Raw genomic sequence first — 17122 nt, forward strand, 5'->3', positions numbered from 1 at the left:
CTTGCAGTACGCTTACCCTTCAGGATTTCTAATGCTGTAGGTCAAGCCCCCTCTCGGCTGAGAACTGGGTGTTATGCTCCCTCAGCTAGGTAACTTCCTGCTAGCCATTCCAGCATTATACCAAGAGGATGAGATGGTGCTTCTCAGACGTATTGTTCTTGGGATGCGCCATTTCCATCTATGGTCCATCTATGGTCTGCTCCTTCAGAGTGCCACGAGGGCCCCTTAAAACAGTATCTTTAAAAAAAAATTCTAGTCTAATTCATAGTCTCCTTGTCCACTGGGATTATCTCGGTCAAACCAAGGTGTCCTACATTCTAATAGAAGATGACCAGCTGAGTAAATATCATAAACTCATACAAGACCAACAAAATATCACATTGATTTCTGCAGCTGCAGTTTTTGTTTGTAAATGTCACTCACTTGAACACCGTTCCTCTGGGCAGGTGAAGCGCACCTTATAATCAACACATAACACTCCTACTTGGTTTGCATTAACACAAGCAAACCCACTTGTCGGATTATATCTTCAGAAGAAAACAAAATCACCTTTACATATACTGTTATACTTCAGGATTCTTTGTTTCTTGGATCAAAATATTACCTTAAGCACATGTTCTGTAAAAAAACTCACACTTGGAAGATGTTTCCTGTTTGAGATGCTGGTTGGCTGGAGACGGTCTGAGCCTCTATTGTGATTGGATTTGGACATATTTCTCCAGGGTATGTATTGAGAAGGTCAGCCAACAGCTCTTATTCTCCATTTACATTTGGGTCATCACGGTCAAACCACTTGGTTATACAACCTGATAAATACCAAACAGAAGACATTGTTTAGATAAAAAAGGTCAAATTAAGGGAGACAAGATGAGAGTCAGGATATCAGAATGCTGACAAGACATGCAAGACTTGAAGTCTTATTTTTTATGTAACATTATTTTTGTTCAAGATTAAATATGAGCAAGTATCTCATAAAACCATCTTCCAAAACTCTGTTTTTGCCTTACACCAAAAAAGACAGAATTGTGGGATAACAGTCACAATTACCTTATTTTATTTTTATATTACCTCATTTGTTTTATTTTATTATATTATTATTTGTATATACATATTTTAACCAGTGGTGCACCTCTTGCCATCAGATTCATCCAAAGCGAATCTGAAGGCCATATCACGTATTTACAAAATCAATGTTCTTCCACAAGTAACCTGTAGTTTATTCTTCGTCAATAGAGCGCCAAAAATGTAACTCGGTGTAGGTTTAAATGGGTCATATGATGCTTTTTTAAAGATCATTATTTTGGGTATTTGGTGTAACAGAGTATGTTGACATGCTTTAATGTTCAAAAAACACATTATTTTTCAAATACTGTACATTATTGTAGGTACTCTATGCCCCGCCTCTCTCAAACGCTTTGTTTTCTACAAAGTCCCTCCTTCCGACAAGTGCAGTCTGCTCTGATTGGCCAGCTGACCCAGTGCATTGTGATTGGCCGAACACCGCAAGCACTCGTCGGAAATGTAACGCCCCTTACCATAATCGCGAGCTTCATCTTTCAAAATAAATGTAAAGACAGCCTGAAAGGGGAACAGAGTCGCGTGACAGACACAGTGATGAAGCTGGTATGTGTTTGCAGAACACAACCCACGGTTAAGACAGCTGACTCCACTGTGATGTGACCCCCTCTCGCTCTCTCGCGCTCTCTCTCTCTCTCTCTCACACACACACACACACACACGATATTATTTATATTTAAAGAATTTGCCACTGATGATTCAAACGCAAGTTTTGAGCAGTGGAGAGAAGGGCTTGTTGTTTGTAATCACAAATGCAGACATGGTTTTATGTTTATGCGGCGCAATGCAACGCAACGCGTAAAAAGATAGTATAAGTCATTATAATCCATAATTATGTCTCCACTAGATGCAACAAATGCCTCCTTTATAATGGGTTTTAATGTTTTTGTCTCGTCGCTCCGGCCGGACAGGGCATCACAATATGGTTAAGGGGCGTAACATTTCCGTCACACGCTTGAGGTATTCGGCCAATCACAACGCACTGGATAGCTGGCCAATCAGGGCACACCTCACTTTTCAGACCGTTGAGCTTTGTAAAAACCGACGCCTTTCAGAAAGGCGGGGCATAGAGGAGAAACAATAATGTGGAAAATAATGTGTTTTTTAACCTTAAACCGCATAATCACATTTCATTACACCAAATAATGTTCTTTTTAGCAACATCATATGACCCCTTTAACACGCCTCTCTGAAGCAAACGGCACACAACATAATTTCCACAGCGAGGGGGTAAATAAATGAAAACGATGGTAAAACAAACTTGACAAATATGGACGTTTAAAAGCTGATATGTGAGAAGGTGTACAGTAAACAAGCTAAAAAAAAACGATTTCTTTTTTCTAAGCTGTCGATCCCAAAAACGAGCGTTTAAGGACACAAAAGTAGAGCACAATGTGTCATATTACTCTGAGAACTATGGCCACTGGCGGGAAACGTAATCGGCGACAGGAAACATTCATTATTTTTAACCATGTCAAAAGGATTATTTTACCACCCTATGTGAACCTGAAAGGAGGAGATATATTGAGAAAATAAATTGTATTGGTCTGTGTCAGTGTCCCCTTTCCTTACCTTCCTTTAGTTTGAGAAATGATCCAACTGAATGGCCCAACATGAAATACCCTGACATCTACTATTTGCATCCTTAAACGCTCGTTTTTTGGGGGTGGACAGCTTATAAAAACGTAGTTCTGTTTTTTTAAGCTTGTTTACTGTGTCGCACAGCAGCTTTTAGTCATTGTTCTGTTTTTTGTTATGAGTCAGAAAAGACAAGGATGCAGCTTCCCGCAATACAAAGTCACTGGAGAGCGTTGGATTGTGAAAACCTATTGTGCATCCTATTATTGAAAAGTGGCAAATGTATGTGATAAACTGTTGCATGAAGAAAGAATCAGGTGATAAATATGCAAACAAAAAGCTAATTATATCATAAAAATGAGCAGCTTTGAAATAACACATGCATACAATAAATGCAGCGAATTTCATTTTTTACTCATTGATAATTCCTAGGCCTGCAGCCTGTGAATAAAATTAAACAATGAGTTCTTAATAGTTTCACATATAAGGGCCCTTAGCTCCGTGGGAATATGAGCTTTGGAAGGGCAAGATATCCATTATCGTGGAAATACATGCAGAATATTCAGCAGGAGATTCTGCAAAACAGAAACAAAATGAATCTCAATCTGCTCACGAGGTGCCACCTTTCTGCGTATACTACCACCCGTGGAGGTTGACCAAATAACTAATTAATTTCAAGTGTGTAAATGAAGGACATGCAGCGGTTAGTAACTAAAAACCTGTTTGTTCACAGTTTGAGGACATTTTACAGATGCTGCTGTTGAAAGTGTCAGTGCAAACAATGAGAAAGTAAAAGAAAAAGATGACAAATTGCAACCGCAGCAAGAGGTTGGAGTGACTGACTGGCCATAATTCTGTCAGGCAGAGAATAACATTTTTTACTCTATTAGCCTCCTGAAAACAAGGATTGGACATAAAAAAGTAAATAATAACATTACCATGATAACATGTATATTTCCCACTCGTCTTTAAATTAGATTCTTTGGTGTGTGTGTGTGTGTGTGTGTGTGTCACAAACCTGAATAAATAATTGTGAAAAAAGATAGAAATAAAGTTTGTAAGCATGTGATATTAGTTCACATGAAAAGATCAGTGAACATGCAGCCTACATAATTTACAAAGTCTTCGGGATTACTATAGATATCCAGGTAAGTGTGTTGGAACTAAACTGCAGGACTGGTCACCCCTGACTTAACACATGTTGATGTTAAATCTGTAAATTAATCTGCACAGCTGGTCAAGTAAAACCATCAGCCAGAACACAGAAAATTAAGAGGGAACATTATAACACATCGACAATGCAGAACACTTGTGCTCTCTCTCTCTCTCTCTCTCACACACACACACACACACACACACACACACACACACACACACACACACACTCACACACACATACACATTGGAACACCTATCATTATGAGGGCATTCCATTCATATAAATGAATGGGAGAGTATAAAAAACTGCTCTCTGTTACAGAATTTGTCGAATAACATTCAGCTACAATGCAGAACACACAGAAATGAAGAGTGACACTATAGCACATGCACGATGAAGAACAAATGCAAAAACACACACATATAACGCATGTACAGGTTTAACTGTAATAATGTGGCATAACTGCACAAAAGACTAATTGGTTATTGTTATGATAATGATTTTATAATGTATAAATGAAAACTGCACCTTTACCTATGTGGAAATGGCAAATGGGCCACTGAGTGATCCTCTGCAGCCATCTAGTGGCTGTAGTTCAAAGTTCATGTTATTTTAAATTTAAAAGTGTTTGTTTCCAGTAGATGGCAGCAATCTTCCACTGATTTCTAATCCTGGTCCTGGAGAACCTCCAAACACTGCGCATTTTAGGTTTCCCCAAGTCAAGCACACCTCATTCAGCTCATTAGTAAAGATTAATGTGTCAGACTCCACTGTCCTTTGGAGTGTAGCTCCAACTAGTTCCAAAACACCTGCCTGGACGTTTCTAGTGATCCTGAACATCTTTATTAGCTGGTTCAGGTGTGTTTAACTACAGTTGGAGCTAAACTCTGCAGGAGAATGGTCCTCCAGGAACTGAATTTGACACCAACTCAAATGTGTATGCCAGATAAAAGAGACATCAAAAACATGTAGTGTTGCGAGTTTTCCAGGACCAGGATTGGAAACCACTGCACTAAACCATGGCACATTGTTAGCTCCATGAATGAAAATTAGAAATGTAGATATTCTTTAAAGTCAATTTTATTTAAATTTTTTTTTGCTTTTTTATATAGTTATATAATGTGTATTGAGGTAAATACATTTAAATTACCATAAATCCCCCAAAACTGTACAACTTACTGTAACATTACTAAAGAAAGTGATCTTATGTATGAAAAAAAACTGTATGCATACATTCCCATAATAAATCTTCTCCGTTTTCAGAAATAATGCTGCACTTGATTGTAATCAGTTATGGAGAGCACAGAGCAGCTTCCTTGTGTGTCTAAATTATGTTATGAAAAGATCTGTTTAACATACCCAAATCTTTTCTTAATTTATAAGAAATTAAGTATTAAGTTTTCTGTTTGCCTAGTCACAATATTTTCAATTAATTAATTGAATGTATCTTAATTTTACTTCTACAGCAAGCCAATATAAAGGAAGAAGTCTGCACAAGTTTGTTGATATGCAAGGATCGTCACAGGAATAGAGTTTTGAATTGAATTCTTCAGTTCACTCCAATGTTTTAAAGCTTTTCACAACACAACCATACCATGGACTAGGAAGGGTAATGCAAGCATATATTTATTTTATTTATTCATTCATTTTTTTCCCATTTAATCTAACACGGCTATCTAAGCTCAAATCGAAAGCTTAATTCACAAAAGTTTAATATTTGTCGTCAGTCATGTTTGCAGTCTCACTTCTGAGGTCTGAGAGAACGTGGCTCCTGCACAAATATGTGTATGTATCACACTCTCCCTGACAAACTAAGAAAAGCTCCAGTGATCAACCCCTCATTTCCCATAAGCAAACACTTTAACCACTCTTAATAAACAGCAACTGTAACTCCATAAGGTGTGTGTACTGAAGGTAAGTACAAGTGAGGGTAGGTAATGGGTGTGGTGTAACTGTGTAAACTAGGGATGGGCGATACCACTTATTTTGTTTTCGATACGATACCGATATTTTTCAAGGCAGTATCGTCGATACCGATACGATACTTATGAATTAAACTTTTAAATGATGAAATGTATTAAATTATTAAATTACTAAGAGTAAAATGGGTAATGATAACCACTTAACTTTGTTTAAAACACATTTTAACATTCAATACGCCTTAATTGTAACTTATTAGGTTATATTTTTGTTTACACATGGTTCAAATGAGTTTTTTGTTTACACATGATTCAAATCTACAAATAACCCCAAACAGGCATGTGTGGGGTGGAGTAAGCAGTAAATGCGTTCAGTGTGGGGGTGTAGGAGAGGATCGCAGGTTGGCCCAACATGTCGTATGTATAAATCTGCCTTGGTCTCCGCTCCCTAGCTGACCTTCTCACACTGGTCTCTTCTTCCAATCTCTAGAGCCTCAGCTCTGTCGACAAAATCAGGCTCAATTTCTGTATTTGCTCTGTCTCCTTCATCAGCATCAACTGGATGTACTGCCTCAAGGTAAGTAGCTGCCCTTCTATCTGCTGGACTCTCACATGTTCTTTGCACCTCTCTGTCCTGAATCTGCCCTGAGCTTTCCCTTCCCGGCATAACCCGAATGTTTGCCCTTACAGGAACTTGCTCTGAGGGTCGGACGCTTCCTGATGTCAGCCAGTTGACTGGAGCTCTTAACCAGTACCCTCCTGCACTACTCTCTGCGTCAGAGCTGGCCAGGTCACTGTCTCTGTCATCCATATTGTTATTGCTTGTGTTTCTCATTGTCTTTTTCTGTCTTTCAGGTCTTGTGGATCCGGATGTCGTCGCTGGAGCTTCTAAAGGTAGGTCGTTCACCAGTAGCAACAGGTTTCGATGTAGTGTCCTGGTCTTTCCACGGTCACTGTTCTCAGGATATATACGACATACACAGGGTTGTTTGATACTTGCTCCTTCACCACATATACAGCTTTTTCTCAGTAAGATCGTAACTTTCCTGGGCCTCCTCGCTCCCCAAGGTTCCTGACCAGTACTCAATCTCTGCCTTCAGCACAACCCCCCTCACTTTTCGGTCATACTGTGCTTTCCCTCTCGCACTTGACTGCCGACTGTGGCTATACGCGATCTTGTATGCTTCACTCATTCTGTGTGCCCACTGCTTTGCATACCCCTTCGGTGTGATTTCTTCTGTTTGTTCCACCAGGCCGAAGATCAGGTCAACTGGAAGGCGAGGATGCCGCCCATACAACAGGAAAAAGGGTAAGTATCCTGTCGACTCGTGCTGAGTGCATTTGTAAGCATGCACAATTTGAAGTAAAAGATCTTTCCACCTTTCCTTTTCCTTGTCCACCAGTATTCTTAACATTTGTAACAGGGTCCGATTGAACCGCTCGACTGGGTTGCCTTGGGGGTGGTATGGCGACGGTCGAGAGTGGCCAATTCGAGCGAACTGTTGGAGAGTGCGGAAGAGTTCGTTTTCAACCTCACGGCCCTGGTCGTGATGTAATTTTGCCGGATATCCAAAGCGCGGAATGTAATCTTGGAACAGGCGCTCTGCTGTAGTCCTCCCCGACTTGTTCTTGGTCGAGTAGGCTTGGGCGAACCTTGTGAAGTGGTCCATGACCACCAGGATTTATTCATACCCCTTGGTTCCAGGTGCAAGTAGTCAATGCATACCAGCTCCATGGGTGAGTGTGTGGTGATGCTACCCATAGGTGCCCTGACATGTTCGGTTGGTTTCTTCTGTTTTATACATGGGCATTTCTTAGTCACACACTCCACTTCAGCTTTCATGATGGCCAGTAAAACCGCTCCCTCATCAGGCCCAGTACCCGCTCTGTACCCACGTGGCCCATCTTGTCATGGAGGTGCTTGAGTGCCAGCTTCTTGTACTTGCTCGGTAAGACAAGCTGTTTTCTCTCACTTGTTCTGCGGTATAGGAGTCCTCCCTCAAGGTGCAGCTTGTTCCACTCATACATCAATCATTCATCAACATCATTCTGCTGTTTCCTGTCAGACCTGCCCGCATCTCATCCGTCAGTGTGACACCATCCTCCTTCTATTGTCTCACTTGAGAGATTACTGGATCATCTTTCTGAGCTTGAATCAGTTCACTTTGTTCTATTGTGGGCAACACGGTTGCGGGATGTTGTGATGCATCTACTGTAGATATATACAGAGTAGCGACCCAGGCCATGTCCTTTCTCTCTGATACATGACTGCACTCCCATGCCACTTGTATCGCCCCCATGGGTAGTTCTTCTGTGCACTCTGATTCATACACTTCAGTGTCCAGAGGAAGACGAGACAAGGTGTCTGCGTTGATGTTGACCTTCCCTGGCCGGTACTTGATGTCAAATTGGAAGTCAGACAACTCCCTGACCCACCGATGGCCTACTGCATTGAGCTTGGCTGTGCTCATCACATACGTCAGGGGGTTGTTGTCAGTATACACCGTGAAGTGTGGGGCGTAGAATAAGTAGTCTCTGAATTTTTCACATACCACCCACTTCAGTGCCAGGAACTCGAGTTTACCACTGTGTAACCTGTAGTTCTTCTCTGTTGCCGTCAATGTCCTGGACCCATACCCGGTGACCCTCAACTTCCCATCTTGTCGCTGATACAGGATAGCCCCTAGGCCCCTTTCTGATGCATCTGTGTGGAGCGAGAAGGGTAAGTTGAAGTTCAAGTCATTTCAATGAGTCTTTCCCGGGTCTGTTGGTGGTTCTTGGTCCATTCTACTGGAGTCCTGGAGGGTACTTGTGGACCTTTAACCCTTTGGCGCGTACGATCACACCGGTGTGATCAGTCTTGGCTGGTCCCTGAAGCGTACGATCACACTGGTGTGATTAGAACATTCAGTGCGTCACATCATCAACTGCTGAATTTAAATCTGCTTTCGCGCTTTTCTTGGTGCGGAGCCAGATCTTGTCACATAATCACAAATGTTCAATGTTTTCAACCATATAATGCTTATTTTAGGTTTCAGACATTTAAATACACATAAGTACTAGCAAAACCATACATTTATAGTTTGTAAAATACACGCTGATGTCTATGGAAACGGCAATAATGATCCTTACAAATATAATCTGACGACATGTTTTATTGATATCATATACAGATTGTGTAGGTAACTATTAAGCTTACTCTGCTCTTCTCCCAGTTTACCGGAGACCTACTGTAAGGTGTTTTGGGAGGAGAGAATTAATTTGCGTGTTGTAAATCCCACAGCTCGGATGCAGCACAAACTAACATGGCGGCGCCCATCACCCGGTATAGATCAACTAACACGGTCGATATAAAAGTGTTTAAACTACCAAATATATTTACTTGCACATATTTCAGAATCGGAATATCAGATATTTCATAATATAGAGAGCATGTTTGTGAATATTTTGAATAAAACAGGAAACACGAAATAAAAGCAATCCATGTGTCATACAGAACTATTGTGGCTGCGTTGTGTCACATGACAAGCATGACGCGTCGCCATGGAAACAATAAGGGATACGTTCTAAAATAACGGTCGCCTTAAGGCAAGGCAAGTTTATTTATATAGCACATTTCATACACAATGGTAATTCAAAGTGCTTTACATAAAAGAAAAGAAAAAATATATATATAATAATCACAACAATAAAACAAGGAATTTAAAAACTTTGAAAATGATAAAAAAAAAAGATTTAAGACAGGGACGTCTTAAACGTCGGTCCTGGAGAGCTGCAGCCCTGCAGAGTTTTGCTTCAACCCTAATCAAACACACCTGAACAAGCTAATCAAGGTCTGAACAGTTACTAGGAAGCTACAGGCAGGTGAGTTTTAATTAGGGTTGGAGCTGAACTCTGCTCTCCAGGACCGGAGTTCGCCACCCCTGATTTAAGAGGTTTAAAATGAGAAAACGATTATACATAAAATATAGTGCAATCAGTTCGGACATTGCACAGTGCTCATTCAGTAAATGCACATCTAAACAGATGAGTTTTGAGTCTGCATTTAAATGTGACTAATGTTTTAGCACATCTGATCTCTTCTGGAAGCTGATTCCAACTGCGGGCGGCATAATAGCTAAAAGCGGACTCCCCTTGTTTTGTGTGAACCCTTGGTATTTCTAACTGACTCGATCCTAATGATCTGAGTGGTCTGTTAGGTTTATATTCAGTGAACATATCTGCTATGTATTTAGGTCACATGCAATGACTTCAGTTTTTTCCTTGTTTAACTGAAAAAAGTTCTGGCACATCCAACTGTTAATTTCATCAATGCATTGGCAGAGGGAGTCAATGAAGCTGTAGTCATTTGGAGATAAGGCTAGGTAAATCTGGATAGCTGTGATAGGCAATTTGGTTATTTCTCATTATTTGACTTAGTGGGAGCATATACAGGCTATACAAGAGCGGTGCAAGGATTGAGCCTTGTGGGACTCCGCATGTCATGGACGTCCACTTAGACTTGTGCTCTCCTATACTCACATAATAACCTCTCCCTTCTAAGTATGACCTGAACCATTTGATTACCATTCCAGAAAACCCGACTCAGTTTTCCAGTCTCGCTAGTAGTATGTTATGATCGACAGTGTCAAACGCAGCACTGAGATCTAGTAGTACCAGCACTGATATTCTGCCAGATTCAGAATTTAAGCGAATATCGTTTATTATCTTAATGAGCACTGTCTCTGTTCTGTGATGCGGTCGGAAACCAGATTGAAAATTGTCCAGGTATCCATTTGAGTTTAAGTATTTGTTCAGTTGATTAAAGACTACCTTTTCAATAACCTTGCCTATAAAAGGAAGATTTGATATTGGTCTATAGTTACTCAATATGGTGTTATCAAGATTGCTCTTTTTCAGAAGGGGTTTAACAACTGCAGTTTTAAGGGAGTTTGGAAAAGTCCCAGAAAGAAGTGAGGCGTTCACAACTTCTAAGAGATCTGCTTCTAAACAGTTAAGCACCCTTTTGAAAAAATATGTGGGAAGTGTGTCAAGATAGCAGGTTGACAATTTAAGGTGCTGTACTATTTCTTCCAAAATATTGCTATCAATTTCTTCAAATGCTTTTTGATATTGTGGGCGAATTTGTCTAACCTCTGCATAACTTGGGGATGTGCTAATCGCCTTCCTGATATTATTGATCTTTTCAGAAAAGAAGGAAGCAGACTCATTGCATTTGCTGTCGGAGAGCATTTCACCGCAATCTGACTTGGGGGGTTTGTTAGTCTCTCAACAGTAGCAAAAAGAGTGCGAGTGTTATTTAAGTTACTGTTTATGAGGTTTGAGAAGAATGACTGTCTAGCTTTGCATAGTTCCACATTAAAAGTAGTCATTGATTAGAAATTATTTATTTTTTAGTGAGCGAATGTTTAAAAATGCTAACTTGATGGCATTGCATTTTGTCTCAATAGCAATATTAGTTTGATGCATAACAGGACGCAGATTAGATGAGTCAGCCGTACGGCTTGAGAAGGCCTTAGACTTTCTATCACGTGATAAAACAGAAATAGAGAAAACTACATGCACACTGGGTTCCCGCTTATTCTGTTAACATTTGTAAATGTTTCTGCTATTATAGCGGGGACCCGACACATATCACTGAGAGCTGCCTAAAAAAAACTCACGCTGGGGGCTCAGCTAGAATATTTTAAACTCACGTGCGAAAGGGTTAACTTTACTCCTGCATTGTGGACCATTTGCTGTCCCAGGCTTTGCTTGCAGCAACTCATACAAGGGTTTCGCGACCCTGGAGAAATCTTGGATGAATGTACGGTAGTAGCTGAGAAACCCAAGTAGCCTCCTCACATCACCCACCGTCTGCACAGTCCTGCTTGTTAAGGATTGGACTGCTTCCAGGTGTTTAGGGTCCACCCGCACCCCTTCAGCTGACACTAGGCGTCCAATATACCTGACCTCGCTGCGGAACATCTCACACTTTTCAGGTTTTAGCTTGACACCATGGCACTAGAGGGCCTTCAAAACTCTACGGATGGTTTCAACATGCTCTTCAAAGGGTCTCTCATAACAAAGGACATTGTCAAGTATGCGATGCAGCACTCATCCCTAAGTGAATCGAGTATTTCTTCTATGCTGCGTTGGAAAGCAGCAGGCTCATTGGACAATCCAAATGGGATTCGGACCCACTCATATAGCTCCCATGGGGTGATGAATGCTGCTTGATCCCTCATCTTGATCGCTCTGCGATGTACACTTGGTATTATCACATGTAGCAGACCTCTTATACCTCACAGATCCTTCCACCCTGCTGATCATTCACACATTAAATGTCCTGTAGTGCATCAGATCTGCAGAATGAGAGCAGATGGCTATTAATCATTACAAAATTACATTTAAAAAAATAATTTTTTTTATATCTGTCACAATCTCTCTCTCTCTCACACTCTCTCTACATATAATAAATTAATAAATATGGTTAAATCTTACACTTGAAGATTGTTTCCAGTCTGCGGTACAGCAGTCCCACTAATGGTTGCGACCTCAATGGCGACAAGCTGAGGGCAGATGTGTAGTGGGTATGACAGCGTCTCATTGTCAATGTCATTCAGTCCACTGGGATTAATGTGGTCAAGTAAAATTCTTCTCATTACAATCAAATTATCAGATCACAATGTCTATAGTAGAAAACAATTCAGTTAATAAAAAGACGCCTCCATCAGGGTTGTCAAAATCAAACCACCTGGTACACTCTGATGAATACAATACAGAAAGAACTGATACTCCAAATATATATATATATACAAATATAAATAATAGATATAAAGAAGTAGATGGAATGAAAATACATACTTCGACAGCAAAACCTCATTGGACATGGGAAGCGGACCTTGTAGTCCTGACACCTTCTAATCTGTTGTACATTCACACAAGCAAAGCCCTGTGTTGGATCATACCTGCACAAACATAACACTTGCTGAGATTTTTTACAAAATCTGTTCATAAAAGAAGTTTAATTTGCAAAGATTTTTAGAGATGTCTGATTGCATAGTGTAAAATTATATAAACAGTAGACTTTATTTAGAATATTAGCAGAGAATATGTCACTGTTTGTTGTACACTAGAAAATAGTTTTCAGTCGGCAGTACAGTGGTTCCACCAACAGTTGCGACCTCAATGGCGATGGGCTTGGAGCAGATTTGTAGTGGATATCTTATCAGGATTAATGACAGCATCTCAATGTCTCCTAGTCTACTGGGGTCATCTCAGTCAAACCAGCATGTCCTACATCCTAACAAAAGACGACCAGCTGAGTAAACATCATAAACTCATTCAAGACCAACAAAAGATCACATTGATTTCCATTGTAGAAAAAACACTTATTTTTTTATATACTTTTTATATGCACCCACCCACAACTTTATTTAATAGAAGGTGAACAAGAAGTTTAGACAACTTAATGATCCTGGTCCCTTTAGTAACTCAAGTGAAAGTATTTCAGTCTGATTTTCATAATCAGCTGCAGTTTTGTTTGTAAGTGTCACTCACTTGAACACCGTTCCTCTGGGCAGGTGAAGCGCACCTCATAATCAGCACATTTCCTTCTTACTTGGTTTGCGTTTACACAAGCAAATCCACTTGTCGGATTATATCTTCAGAAAACATACAAAATCACCTTTACATAAACTGTAAAAATTTTGGATTCTTTGTTTCTTGGATCAAAATATTACCTTAAGCACATGTTCTGTAAAAAACCTCACACTTGGAAGATGTTTCCTGTTTGAGATGCTGGTTGGATGGAGACGGTCTGAGCCTCTATTGCGATTGGATTTGGACATATTTCTCCAGGGTATGTATTGAGAAGGTCAGCCAACAGCTCGTAGTCTCCATTTCCATTTGGGTCATCACGGTCAAACCACTTAGTTATACAACCTGATAAATACAAACAGAATTTTTTTTTTTTTTTTTTTTTTAATGGAATAAAGAGAGACCAGATAGTCTTTCAGGATATCAATATGCTGATAGGGCAAGATTTAAAGTCATATACACAAATAATTTGTCAAATTTACCAAAATTTAAATAAGAAGCATATACATCATAAAACCATCTTCCAAAACCGTGTTTTAGCCTTACCCCAAATGTTATTTAGAGCTGTTGGGATGGATTTCCCGGGAAACTGCATACTTTTATCATTTGTGTGGGCGTGTTTATATCATTTGCATAAATAAAATGAAGAAGCTGCTACTACTATATGTAGGCCTAATCTAAGTAGCTTGAAGCAGTGTTGTCGAATCACATGACTTGACTTGGACTCAACGTCACCACAGATCGTGTTTAATTTACCCCAACCAACTCTATGACACATAACCTATGTTATATACCATACACACCACATACACCATGGTATAATGTGACACTAATTTGGGCAAAGACCATAACGACATGATTAAGACTTGAAGCTTCAAGTTGAGGACTTGTAACTTGACTGGAGACTTACCAGTGACTGGCCGAACAATGGCTTGGTCCAACGTCTGGCCTGAATCCACAAAAACTGAATCATAAAGTGAAAAGAATTAGCAAGCAAAAGGGGATTGCGTCAGTAACCGTAAGACAGCATGCATCAAGTTAGCACAGCAACACATATGGAAGCTTGTTTTTGCCACAGAATAAAAATAAAAAAGGGAATTGCTACTTTTTTAATCTCACAGCTCAAAATTGCGAGATATAAACTCACATTTCTGAGATGTCTAATTTGTGAGATAAACTTGCAAGAAAAAATACAGGATTCTGACAAAAAAAATTATTATTTTTTTTTTATGGACAATTGCCCAGAAACAAACTTCACAGCTGTGCGCCTTTTGCCATCAGATTGTGCAGAATAGCTGAAACACAACACAAGTAATTAACCAACCAAAAATGTTCCTCCACAAGTAACTTGCAGTTTACTCTTAAATCGCTAGAGTGCCAAAAGTATCATAAAAATCACACCTACTCTGAGTGGAGAGTGAGATGACTGTACCTGTAAATAATGATAGACATAGAGAGAGATTTTTGCATTTTTTTCTTTTATACAAATATCAGTTTTAATTGCTTTTACCAACATCATCTTTCAATATCAAACTTACTTGTAGCAAGAACCACCCAGGTTGCAAATACCTTGGAATGAATAGTAAAATAATATAATATAATATAATATAATATAGATGGAAAAGAAGTGACATACCTTGCTGCTAATTCTTCTGGCTTTTCAATAGAGTGTCTAGACAGACAGACAGACAGACAGACAGATATCATTATAGTGTCTGGAAATGTAAAAATCATGGAGGGAAAACCAATTAAATACAACCCCAAAAGCCGTTGAAAGCTTAAAGTAGAAAAACAAATCTATAAACTCACTCAATCATGATGATTGTGCTATTGTGAGAATATCTATCATATAGTGTAATAAACCGCTATATTTGAACACCACTAAATACACAACATCATCTGTGTACTCCTTTTTCTTTTTAAGCAGACGGCTCCTCCCAGACTGTCTGCAACATCCATTATCATCTTTGATCTAAGTTCTTTTCATTCACCTCCAGCACTCCACCCATCTTTGCCTCCCCCGTCTCACATGGGAAACTGTAGTCCACATACAAGAACTGTCTAGTAAATAAAGATTTTTTTTGTTGTCTTGTCTAAGACTTTATATTTTGCTTCTCAAAGTACTTCCTGATAAATAAATAGGGAAGGTGAGATTGTTAAATGTGACATTTGATCATGTTACATAAATTAGAGAAAACACCGCGATTGTAATCCGGCAGTCCACTTTATGCAATAAACCAAGTCACAGGAGAAAAGGCATCAAGCTTTTCATTTCATACAACCGCTAGGACCAATTTCTCACAGCAGTTAATTTCACATTAAAAAAACTAAACTGATACTAAAACTATCAAAACACTCCATATATGCTTTAACTCAACACATTCTTCCAAAACACCAGCAAACCAACAAGCACACTTTCTCACTCATAAAACAATTACCCTTAAAAACCCCACTAACAACAGGTAGCATTACAGTGTTTTCTTTTGTATTTTTACAAAACAAGAATGACAGCTCGCTAGTTTAGAATTCATTGCAGTATATGTTATAAATTTATTCTTAAATTGTCCCATTTTATATAGATGATAACAGCCAGTATACTTTCAAATTACATGCCTGTCTGGTTAATCATTTGCTCAAATTCTTTATTCAATATTTTGTGTATTTCAAAAATCTATTGTCATTTATAAAATCTCCTCTAGAATGTCAAAAATTAAAAATAGCAGAGTTGATACAGTATGACTTACCTCTTTTGCACTGCAGTGCATCTTTACGATTCCTCACAATCTTAAAGGGGTCATATGACGTTGCTAAAAAGAACATTATTTTGTGTATTTGGTGTAATGAAATGTGTTTATGCGGTTTAAGGTTAAAAAACATTATTTTCCACATACTGTATATTATTGTTTCTCCTCTATGCCCCGCCTTTCTGAAACGCGTCGATTTTTACAAAGCTCATCATTCTGAAAAGCGTGGTGTGCTCTGATTGGCCAGCTATCCAGTGCGTTGTGATTGGCCGAATACCTCAAGCGTGTGACGGAACTGTTACGCCCCTTACCATACTGTGATGCCGTGTCCCGGAGCGACGAGACAAAACCTGTAAAACCCATTATAAACAAGGCATTTGTTGCATCCAGTGGGGACATAATTACTGTTTATAATGACTTATACCGTCTTTTTTGCGTTGCGTATCGTGCTGCGTAAACATAAAACCATGTCTGCACTTGTGATCGGAGAAACGACAAACGCTACTCTACACTGCTCAAAACACGCGTTTGAATCGTCAGTGGCAAATTCTTTAAATATGAAAACGTACTTACGGTCTGTGAATCAGAAGCGCCAGACTGTCCTTGCAAAGTTGGAATTGCCCCATTTTATAGAAACAGACACCGGCATTGTAGTCTAGTCTCCCAGGAAACAGTCCTCCTCCTCCATAAAATGCGCTGCACACATCTGAATATTTGGGTTGAACTGTTCTGGAACAGTTTTGTAAATACAACTTAACCTCTGATTTCTAGTCACGTCCTCTTTTGTAAGGCCAAACAAAGTAGTTTCGCTTTCACAACGAAACACACAGCGTCTCCACAACATGGCAGCGGCAACAACAATACTACAGCGAGAATCAAAGTTACGCCTTCTTTCTTTGCGTGAACATTTGGGCGGTGTTATGCAAATCTTCCCACATCGTGACATAGATATGTGGGGTCGTGTTAGAACGAGCCGTTTTAGGTAAACATGGTTGACTCTTAACTTTTATAAAGAATATCTCTTTGGATTTGAGACTTTAGTCTTTGCAACTTTACAGATCTTC

General features: G+C 39.5%; 1 pseudogene; it reads right to left on the minus strand.

The window, feature by feature from the left end:
* Nucleotides 1-252: 252 nt before the first annotated feature.
* Nucleotides 253-15131, minus strand: LOC107571425 (uncharacterized; annotated as a pseudogene).
* Nucleotides 15132-17122: the final 1991 nt, after the last annotated feature.

The sequence above is a fragment of the Sinocyclocheilus grahami genome, unplaced genomic scaffold (genome assembly GCF_001515645.1).
Source record: "Sinocyclocheilus grahami isolate Dianchi unplaced genomic scaffold, SAMN03320097.WGS_v1.1 scaffold29.1, whole genome shotgun sequence".
Lineage (NCBI taxonomy): Eukaryota > Metazoa > Chordata > Actinopteri > Cypriniformes > Cyprinidae > Sinocyclocheilus > Sinocyclocheilus grahami.